Genomic DNA, 8,887 nt, shown 5'->3' on the forward strand with positions numbered 1-8,887 from the left:
AACTGAAAAAGACTTGAGGCTTAGAGGCTTATAGCTTAATCAAGAAAGCCACAGAGAGAGACTAAAGGCAACAAACACACAGAGAGAAGCAAACAGAATACTACAGAAACTGTGGAGGTATTGAGGTAAAATGCCAGAGATCAAATTCTCCTAAATAGACTGAAAGCAAAGTTTAGAATGAGCCAAATCAGGTACTAAAACTAACAAAAATAGAAGATAAGTTTGAGCAATGTATCAGTAGAAACAAGAGACTAAGTGAAAAGAGATTAGATTAAGTAGTTGTTGTACCAGAAGACAGGCCCAGGGACATAAAGCACTTTCTAGTAGATGTATAGAATTTGTATACCCTGTGATGTGAGCAACGATGAATGTTCAAGGCCACTAGGGTCAACTCTGCTGTTCTTAAGATCAGTTCTTTCTAAATCAACCACTTGACGTCATCCAACCTGGATCCCCTGGGGCGTACTCTGTGTTTTGCCTTTATTCAAAAGCGATTCACAGTATCTTGTCTCTTACAAAATAGAATGAACACTAGCACTCTGATCATCCTCAACTTTCTTACCACCTGGGATAGCCATGGCCAATGAGATATAAGTAGATCTGCCTTTCAGGGGGAAGGGCCAGATTCTGGGAAAGCTTTTTAATAGAGAAAGCCTTGGCTTGCTTGCCCCTTCAGGCCTTTCAGCTTTCCCTGTCCTCCTGCCTGGAGAAAAGTTACAATGTTTAAAAATACAGCAGCCATGTTCAGACTATGAGGATGCAAGCAACATACTAAGTGGGGTGGAGCTGGAACGTAGACAGGGGCTGAATCTTTGTTGTTATTCTTTAGTGGTTGTGACACCCCTGGATGACCTATCTTCAGACAGTTTGTTATGTAAAATGAATAATCGCCTGTGTTTTTAAACCGCTGTTAATGTGGTTATCTATTACTTAAAGCCAAATGTATTCCTGCTTTTCAACAAGAATTTCTTTCCCTGCCAGTTTTGTTGAGCCAGATGGGTCCTTTTTAAAAAAAATTTTTTTTTTTTTTTCTACCCATAGCAGCTGCAGGATTAGCAGATGTTCTTGCAAAATTCCAAAAGAAGCCTTCTGCCTTTTAGGACACATTGTCCTCCTAATGTATTTAGAGGGCAAGTGAATGATAGATCTAATATATTATGACATATCTAACTATAATAACATCTATGTAATATAATTGGAGTCAGTGGTGGTTCAGTGGTAGAATTCTCACCTTTCAATGACGCTGAACAGGTAGGTTTCAGTGAACTTGCAGGCTAAGATGGACTAGGAAAGAAGGTCTAGCAATTTACTTCTGAAACTCAGCGAAAGAAAACTCTATGGATCACAAAGGTCCAATCTGCAACCAATCAGGAAGAGCGCAGAACCAGGCAGCATTTTGTCCCGTTGTGCATCGGGTTGCCAGAGCCAAGGCCGACTTGATAGCAGCTAACAACAGCAACAACATAAGATATAATATAATGTAATATAATATAAACAACAACAGCAAAAAAAACCTGAACCCATTGCTGTTGAGGTTATTCAGACTCATAGTGACCCTGAAGGACAGAATAGAAATGCCCCATAGGGTTTCCAAGGAGCAGCTTGTGGATTTGAACTACTGGCCTTTCGATTAGCAGCTGATCTCTTAACCACTGTGCCACAAGTGCTCCAATGTAATAAATATGCGATATGATATATAATGTGATAGGTGTAAATGTAAAACCCAAAACTATAAAATGTTTGTATGAAAACGTAGGAGGAAATCTTTTTACATTGGATTAGGAAATGAGGTCTTTGATATAACACGAAATGCATGATTCATTAAAAAAAAATTATTTAGATAACATTTAAAAAAAAAAAAGAACTTTTGCTCTGTGAAAGACCTTGTTAAGAGGCTGAACAGACAAGCCATAAACTCAGAGAAATATTTGGAAATCACTTGTGCTACAAAGTGCTTGTTTCCAGAATATGTAAAGAACTTTCTAAACTCAAAATAAAAACAAGAATTCAATAAGAGAATGGGCAAAAATCTTGAACAGATGCCTCACCAAAGAAGATATGTTATTGTTGTTTATGGTTGCTATTAAGTGATTCTGACTCACGGAGACCCATGTGTGCAGAGTAGAACTGCTTGGTTTTCAAGGCTGTGACCTTTAGGAAGCAGATCATCAGGACTGTCTTCCAAAGGGAAAATATAAATGGCAAATAATCACATGAAAAAATGTTCAGTGTTACTAGCCATTATTGTGATGTGCATTGAGTCAATTTTGATTCACAGCCACCCTATAGGATGGAGTAGAACTGACCCATAAGGTTTCCTAGGCTATAATCTTTATGGGAAGAAGCCTTGGTGGCACCATGGTTAAGCTCTTAGCTACCCGAAGTTGGGTGGTTAGAACCCACCAGCCACTCTGCGGGAGAAAAGACCTGGTGATCTGTTCCCATAAAGATTTCAGTTTAGAAAACCCTATAGGGCGGTTCTACCTTGTCCTGTTGGGTCACTATGCATCAGAATGTACTCAACAACAATAATAACAATCTTTACCAGAGGAGATCACCAGATCTTTTCTCCCAAGGAGCTGATGGTAGGTTTCAATCGTAAAACTTTTGGTTAGCAGCCAAGCACTTCATCATTGAGCCACCAAACCAAAACCCAAACTCTTTGCTGCAGAGTAGATTCTGGCTCATAGCAACTGTATAGGACAGAGCAGAACTGCCCCATAGGGTTTTCAAGGCTGTAATTAATCTTTATAGAAGCAGACTGCCACATCTTTCTCCTACAGAATGGCTGGTGGGATCTAACAGCTGACCCTTCAGTTAGCAGCCCAGCACTTTAACCACTGCATCACCAGGACTCCTCTATTTACATTAGGGGAATGTAAATAAAATTATAATGAGATACCACTATACACATATTAGAATGGCTAAATTAATAAATACTAATAATATCAAGTTCTGGTGAGGATACAGATAAAGTGGATCTTTCACATGTTGCTGGTGGGAATGTAAAATGGCACAACCACTGTGGAAAACAGTTGGAAAATTTCTTATAAAATTAAACATACACTTATCATATTGTCTGAATATTTATTCTAGTAAAATAAAAACATATGCTCACATAAAAACCTGTGCACGAATGTTCATAGCAGCTCTATTTGTAATAGCAAAAAAATGGAATCAATTTAAATGTCCTTCAGCAAGTATACATGGTACAAAATGTGGTACATCCATGCAATGGGAGACTACTCATTAATAAAAAGGAACGAACTGTTGATACCTACAACATTATACCAAGTGAAGGAAGCCAGGCCAAAAATACATAAATACTATATGATTCCATTTATATTAAATTCTAGACAATAACAAACCATAGGGATGGAGAACAGATCCATGGTTGCTAAAGATTAAGTTTAGTAGGAAGCATGTGACTGTAGGGAAATAACATAAAGAAGTTTTGTTTAGATTAAGAAACAGATCTTTATTCTGATTATGGTAGTAGTTAAATGAAACCATACCTGTTATAAAATTTCATAGAACTATACTGTGCAACCTTTTGAGATCGTACATGTAAAAACACAAATTTAAAATAAGGTCTGAACTAAAGGGGCACCCCAGCCCAGGGGCAAGGACTAGAAGGCAGGAGAAGACAGGAAAGCTGGTAACAAGGGAACCCAACGTTGAGAAGGGAAAGTGCTGACATGTCCTGGGGTTGTTAACCAATGTCATGAAACAACATGTGTACTAACTGTTTAATAAGAAGCTAGTTTATTCTATAAAACTTCATCTAAAGTACAATTAAAAAAAGCAGTGAAACTTTTGCCGAAAACACAATAAAATATTATTTAAAAAAAAAAAAACAAAAAACTTACTGAGCACCTATCGCATGTCAAGCACTGTTCTTGATTCTGTAGATAGTACCAATGATCCCTTCCTTCATGCATTTTATAATCAGCCCCTTTTTTGGTTTCTTCATCACTAAGATCCAAGCTCCTTGATGACAGATTCCACCTCTGTTTACTATTGTATGCAAATCCAGTACAGTGCCTAGTACGTAATATGTTCACTAAATATTTATTGAATTAATAAATGAATGAATCAAAAAATAAATAAATGAAATAAAATAAGTTGGTAATACTGTACCAATGTGAATTTTCTGATTTTGATAATGTACTGTGGTTGCATAAGATGTTATCATTGGAGAAAGCTGTGTGAGGGGTAAACATGAACTCTCTGTATTAGTTTTGTAACTTCTTGTGAGGCTTAAATTATTTCAAAGTAAAAAGTGCTAAAAAAAAAAGAGTCTGTAAAGTTTACATATTTCATGATTTTCTTTATATAACTTATCAAAATGATAAAATTTTAATGATGGAGATCAATGGTTTCTAAGTGTTGGAGATGAGAAGGGGGAGTAGCTGCAGATGGCTACCATGAGGGAGGTTTTTGGGGTGCCAGAACATTCTTCTATCCTGATTTTAGTGAGGATTATACAAATCTGTATACGTGACAACATTTCGTTGAATTATGCATCATAAAACCAAACAAACAAAAAAGACAAATAGCTATATTTAAAAGCGAGTGGAATCTGAGTAAAGCGTAGTTTAGTTAATAATATTTTACCAAAAACAATCTCTTGAATTTGATAATTGCTCTATGGTTATGTAAGATGGTGTCATTGGTGGAATCTGGGCTGAGGTTACACAGGAACTCTCTGTACTATTCTTGCAGTTTTTATCTGAATCTAAAATTATTTCAAAATAAAAGTTTAAAAAAATTGACTCAGCATTGAAAAACAGGCTGATATTATTTGGTGTGAATTCTTAACTCTGAAGTCTTTTTCCTGCTCCCCCACTATGTCATCTGTCACCTAACAACCTCATTTCTCACTGAAAGCATTACAAATGGAAAAGTGCCACTGAATTACTTCCCACTGGCTGTAAAGCAATCACATTATTGCTTGGCGACCAGCCCAGGGTTAGGGACAAGCAGTTACTGAGAAGAAGCTCAAGTGGAGTTTTTATTTGAAATTTCTCCTGAAACAGGATGGTCATCAACACAGGGTGGAAGCATGCATAGTCTGACATACTGTTAAGAGTGTATATAATTTTGTTGAATGAACAAAGGGAATTTTTTTGTCAAACTTCCAAGAAAAATAGCAAAGCAATAATATTCTGAAGCATTTTGATTTCTATTTAAGCAACGTATAAAAAGGTCAAATTTAAACAGGCACTGTAAAATGATTCCCTAAACAAACCACTGTTCTGTTTCAACCAGGGAACTGGGTATATTCGGTGGGAGTGTGTTCTGATGGTGGTTTGTAAAACTGAATTCTAGCTATATAAATAAAGCAAACAAAAGACATAAAATTCCAAATACCAAAGCAATGTTCCCTTCTACCACACACATAAAGCAGATGGCTTCACATTCCTACAAAGCCTGGATAAAACTATATATGTTTCCGTGAAATTAACCTCTTTAAACTTGCCTTTAACTCATAAATTTTATAAACTCAAATTGTAACTCAGATCCATGGTTGCCAAAGATTAAGTTTGGGAGGAAGCATACAACTATAAAGAGGTAATGCAGGAGAGCTTTTGGAAATTGAGAAATAGTTCTCTAATCTGATTGTGGTAGTAGTTACATGAATCCACACCTGTTACAAAATTTCACAGAACTACCCTATGTAGTAACCTTTAGAGATTATACATGTCAAAATACAAAATTCAAATAGAGCCCATTGTCTAGTTGATAATACTGTACAAACGTGAATTTCCTGGTTTTGATAATATAATATATGAACACTGAAACAAGTAGTAAAACAAGCAGTATCTGGGAAGAAGTGTTGAAAATGCATTTGTTCAATAATTTAAATGAATAAATAAATAAAATTCTCAACTAGTAGCACAGAATTTTATTAATATATATGGGAACTATTGCAAGGTCGTATCTAAACTGTGTAAGACTAAATGCCACTTTGAACACACTAATGACATCAAATCAGTAAAACCTGCTTAGATCTCAAGAACTCATTCTTAGACAATTAGAATGGGTCATCAGAGAGTAGGTTCACACGTCAGTGCCTTAGTCAAGGTCCTCTAGAGAAACAAAACCACAAAGAAATACATACATACATATATATATATACACACACACACAGAACAATTTCTTTTGAGGAATTGGCTCATGTGGTTGCGGGGGCTGGCATATTCAAAATCAGTAGGTCAGGTGACAGGCTAGAAATTCTGGCAGTTTGGTGTCCCAAGTCAATAGGTCAAGTGTTGGGGGAGAGAGAAGGATTCTGGCAGAATGTCTGTTTATAGTCTGGAGACAGAATCCTCTCTCAGGAAACCACAGATTTTGTGCTTGAGGCCTTCAACTGATTGGATGAGGCCCACCCACATTATGGAGGGTAATCTGTTTCACTTAAAGCCAACTGATTTAAATACTAATCACATGTAAATACTTCATAGCACCATCTAGTCTAGTATTAGATCAAACAACTGGCCACCATAGCATAGCCAAGCTGACACATAAAATTAGCATTTATAGTCCACCCATTGTCAAGAAATAACTTGACAACGGGTGGACTATAAATCTATACAAATTTCTTTAACCACACTTAATCTTCAAATAAAGACAGTAACAAAGTCATACTTCCATCTAACATTATGCAACTACCCTGTATACAACTACAAATGCACTAACCGATACCTGAGAGGTTGCAAAGTCCTTGGGTGGTTCTCACTCTTCTCTTTGATATCCTGTAAAACTTAACTACTATGATGTAAAAGTAATACAACTTATGCTCTTATGTCATATGATAAATAAGGGGATAACAAAGGGAAGAGAACAAAGATATTTGCTACACACACAGAAACATATATATTCACAATAAAATAAGGAAGAAATACTCGTAAGAATTACAGTCCTTGTTTCTACAACAGGCCACATGATTGAAGCTGGTATTTATAACTACCTTCATCTACTACCTATTCCATATTCTCTTTGCCCTCAAAAAGATACCCTAAGGGATCTTCAGATTTTAGGAGGGTTTCTTTTAGTACTATCATATCCAGTGATTAAAGTCAGTAGAAGACTATAATAACCCAATTCAGGTAGACCTACAAATGGCCCAGATCCTTCAGAAAAGAAAGTTTGGGTCACTCCAACAGGCAAGGAACCAGGCCTAGCTAAGGTGCTAAGTGACACCCTAAGGGATCTTCCCCCTGCGTGTTTGTCAGTTTGTTGTACTATGGGGGCTTGTGTGTTACTGTGATGCTGGAAACAATGCCACTGGTATTCAGAAAACAGAGGGATCACCCATAGAGGACAGGTTTCAGCTGAGCTTCCAGACTAAGACAGACTAGGAAGAAGGACCAGGCAGTCTACTTCTGAAAAGAATTAGCTGGTGAAAACCTTATGAATAGCAGCAGAACATTGTCTGATATAGTGCTGGAAGATGAGCCCCCAGGTTGGAAGGCACTCAAAAGATGACTGGGGAAGATCTGCCTCCTTAAAGTAGAGTAGACATTAATGATGTGGATGAAGTAAAGCTTTTGGCACCTTCATTTGCTGATGTTGCATGACTCAAAATGAGAAGAAACAGCTGCAAACATCCATTAATAATCAGAACTTTCAATGTCCGAAGTATGAATCTAGGAAAACTGGAAATAGTCAAAAATGAAATGGAACTCATAAACATCGATATCCTAGGCATTAGTGAGCTGAAATGGACTGGTACTGGCCATTTTGAATAGGATAATCATATAGTCTACCATGCTGGGAATGACAACATGAAGAGGAATGGTGTTGCATTCATCGTCAAAAAAAACATTTCAAGATCTATCCTGAAGTACAATGCTGTCAATGATAGGATAATATCCGTACACCTACAAGGAACACCAGTTAATACTATTATTCAAATTTACCCACCACTAAGGCCAAGGATGAAGAAATAGAAGATTTTTATAGCTTCTTCCTTCTGAAATTGATCGAACACGCAATCAAGATGCACTGATAATTACTGGTGATTGGAATGAGAAAGTTGGAAATGAAGAAAAGATCAGTAGTTGGAAAATATGGCCCTGGTGATAGAAACAGTGCAGGAGATCTCATGATACAATTTTGCAAGACCAAGGACTTCTTCATTGTAAATACCTTTTTTCACCAACATAAACAGTGACTATACAATACACTTGGACCTTGCTAGATGGAACACACAGGAATCAAAATGACTACATTTGTGGAAAGAGATGATAGAAAAGCTTAATATCATTAGTCAGAACAAGACCAGGGGCTGACTATGGAACAGACCATCAGTTGCTCATATGCAAGTTCAAGCTGAAACTAAAGAAAATCAGAGCAAGTCCACGAGAGGCAAAATACGACCTTGAGTATATCCCACCTGAATTTAGAGACCACCTCAAGAATAGATTTGACACAATGAACACTAATGACCGAAGACCAGATGAGCTGTGGAATGACATCAAGGATATCATACATGAAGAAAGCAAGAGGCCATTGAAAAGACATAAAAGAAAGAAAAGACCAAGATAGATATCAGAGGAGGCTCTGAAACTTGCTCTCAAACGTCAAGCAGCTAAAGCAAAAGGAAGAATTGATGAAGTAAAAACTGAACAGAAGATTTCAAAGGGTGGCTCGAGAAGACAAAGTAAAATATAATAACATATACAAAGAGCTGGAAATAGAAAACCAAAAAGGAAGAACACGCTCGGTGTTTTTCAAGCTGAAATAACTGAAGAAAAAATTCAAGCCTCGAGTTGCAATAGCGAAGGATTCTATGAGGAAAATATTAAACGACACAGGAACCATCAAAAGATGATGGAAGGAATACACAGAGTCATTATACCAAAAAGGATTAGTTGATGTT

Source organism: Elephas maximus, chromosome 6, assembly GCF_024166365.1.
Source record: "Elephas maximus indicus isolate mEleMax1 chromosome 6, mEleMax1 primary haplotype, whole genome shotgun sequence".
Taxonomy (NCBI): domain Eukaryota; kingdom Metazoa; phylum Chordata; class Mammalia; order Proboscidea; family Elephantidae; genus Elephas; species Elephas maximus.